Below are 3,284 nucleotides of genomic sequence, written 5' to 3' on the forward strand. Positions count from 1 at the left end.
TTCTGTGACCTCTCACCCCGATGAAACAATGTCTCAGAGGAAGTTTATCAACAACATTTGGGAACGTCGCCGTATCAGGACCAGAGGAGAGCTTTTCTGACGTTCCCGGCAGCATCAAGGAGCCGAGGGAGGCCAAGCGGACCGGGTTTGATTTGAGCAGAACCGCAGCGCACCCTCACTAGTGGTCGTCCTAACGTTGTGTGTTTATATGTTCTGACAACATTAGGATTTGGTCTGTTTTTCAGCTCAAGCTTTTTAACCCCCCCCCCCCCCCCCCCCCCGAAAACCTGCTCTATGCATTTGTGAGGAAAATATGTGTTTGGGGAGGCTTCGACTTGTGTTGTTTTTGGAGTCAACTTGTATGAGTTTGAAATGAAAGTCATGTGTGGAGGGCTTTCTGGGGGCCGGCCCCCCTGCTCCCCTCACAGTGTGATTGACAGATGGACACAGAGGAGGGAGGGAGGCAGGGAGGGAGATACCCCCCAGGCCTCTCTGCTGCTGCATGGATGTCTGGAAGTGCTTACATATTCTTCTTTCTTGTATCTCTTTATCCCCATTATCTCTCTGTCTCTCTCACCCCCCCCCCCCCCCTCTCTCTCTCTCTCTCTCTCACCCTCTTTCTTCCTCCTCCTCGCCTGTGCCCCCCCCCCCCTCCCTCCATCCCCCCCAGTGTGTCCCCCGCATCTCTCTCATGTCTTTGTAGAGCTTGACGAGTGTCATGTGTTGATTGGTCGAGGTGGGTCCCCTGGTTGTGTTGTGCAGGGTGTCGCTGGCATAGAGAATTTAAAAGACTATAACCACATGTTGAAACATCGTGTTTGTGTGTTTGTGTGTGTGTCTCTGTGTGTCACTGTCCCTGTGTGGGATCAATACATAAGCTAAACCAAAGCAGAGCAGCCTTCAGCCATCACTGTCTACACACACACACACACACACACACACTGTCCTGGGTCAGTGTGTGTCTGGAAGGACTCAGAACAATGGCCAAAACCACTGGACTTGTTTACTGCGACCTGCATGTTCAAACCAAAGCCTTGTTGTCTCAGAGACGTGATGGAGGGAAGGAGGGAGGGATGGGATGAAGGGAGGGAGGGAGGGAGGGAGGGATGGATCGAGGGAGGGAGGGATGGATGGATGGAGGGAGGGAGGGAGGGATGGATGGATGGACAGAGAGCATCCAGTACACTAAGCTGAATTCCCCACAAGACCTGTTGAATTGGCATTGAGCATACAGTCGTTGGGGGCAGTGGAACTACAAACATGGCGGTGTTACGAATTGACCTGAGCCCCTCTGATTGAGCCCTGGGTCTAAACCTTTCTCTGGGTCATGAGTCAGTCCCCAAATGGCCTCCAAACACTGGTCTTGTTTCCTCTAAACACACACCTCTCCTGTTGTGAATCCATTGCCTATCGGCCAAAACAACAGACGGTTCTGCACCGAGGACAGAGTCGATAAAGCCGCGCGTTCCGCTCTCTGAAACAGTTAGCGACGCCTTCCGGCTGCGTCTGAGAAAGGTTTGACTCTGGAATCGATTCCGTTGAATAAAAACCTCGTTATTTATATTTAACGGCCTAAAACTCGAACGAGAACGTCTCTCCTCTTGTTTTTTGTCTGGACCCTGACAGTGAGGTAATGCTTGACCATGTTTAGTTAACAGCCGCTGATGCCGTCTGCTGAGTTCTTCCACGGTCCTGGTCCCTGAGCCAATGCTACGCTACGCTATGCTATGCTACGCTACGCTATACCTTACACGACTGGAACAGCTCACTCTCCAACGCAACACACGAGAGGGAGCGGTTCTAGCCCTCGACTCAACGAGCTTTCATCTGTCGTGAACTCAAATGCCCCTGGTCTCTCTCTCTCTCTCTCTCTCTCTCCCTCCCTCCCCCCCCCTCTCTCTCTCTCTCTCTGTCTCTGTCTCTCACACACACTCACTCACTCATTCACTCACTCTCTCACAAACACTCACTCCCCCCCCCTCCTCCTCTCTATTGTTCTGTTCTGTTTGTCTCACTATGTTGTTTTCATGGAAATGTCGAAAAAAGGAATGAAAGTAACCCAAAACCAGCGCCAACGCCAACCACTAATTACGAGCTGGGTCGGGGGGGGAGAGATCGAGATAGGAGGAGAGGGGTGGCTCATACGCCCACCATATGCCCCCCCCCCCTCCTCCTCATTTTCCTCAGTTGTGAGTTATTTAAGATGCTCAGGGCTCAAGTCTTTCATGTGTGTGTGTGTAATGGCTGTGTGTTATGAGAGCTGTGTGTTATGATGGAACATCACAGGCCAGCAGCAGAGAATGTCCTCTCTCCTCTCCTCTCCTCTCCTCTCCTCAGCCTTTAGACTTGGAGATGGTTTATTATAAGTCTGTGTGTGTGTGTGTGTGTGTGTGTGTGTACGTACTGTACTGTATGGGTGGCCATGTGTGTGTTAGAGCGAGTCATTGCTTAGCTCAGGACACACACACACACACACACACACACACACAGGTCGTAAGTTCAGACAGTGACCACCACATACAGTACAGGGCCTTTTGTTGGCTGCTCAGACCACCACTCCACATCCTGCTTAAAAGCATAATAATAATAATAATACAATGTTCAAACTGCACAATCACATGTTTTTCTGCAGAATTTTCTGCAGAATATATATATATATATGCTAAATTAGGCTAACTGTCATCCCTAGACACCTGGGTTTCTCCCGACTTTCCTCTTAAAACATCCACAGAATTCCTCTCCCTCTCTTTCTCTCTCTCTCTCTCCCTCTCAGTGCTCTCCCTCTCTCTCTCTCTCTCTCTCTCTGCCTGTTTATCGCTCTGTTTCAATATCTCCATCGCACTCCTTTTCTTTTGTAAATGTTTGTATTTCTCTCTCTCTTTCGCTCCGTTGTCAGGAATGGTAGGAGACATACACTAAGGGATAGGATGATATACTAGGAATGATAGGAGGGAGGGAGGGAGGGAGGGAGGGAGACAGGCAGACAGACAAGCACACAGACAGACAGACAGACAGGCAGGCAGGCGGACAGACAGGCACACAGACAGACAAACAGGCAGACGGACAGACAGGCACACAGACAGACGGACGGACAGGCAGGCAGGCAAACGGACAGACAGACAGGCTGACAGACTGTTAGACAGGCAGATAGACAGGCAGACAGACAGCCCTCTTTGTTCAGACGCTTCCTTCCTTGCGGTGCTTGGCAGGAGTCTTCTGCGTTGGTTCTGGTCTCTCTGAGGTCCTCATGGTCTGTTTAGATCCATTCCTCCTCACTCCAGCTA

The sequence above is a fragment of the Argentina silus genome, assembly GCF_951799395.1.
Source record: "Argentina silus genome assembly, contig: scaffold_153, whole genome shotgun sequence".
In the NCBI taxonomy this organism is placed as follows: domain Eukaryota; kingdom Metazoa; phylum Chordata; class Actinopteri; order Argentiniformes; family Argentinidae; genus Argentina; species Argentina silus.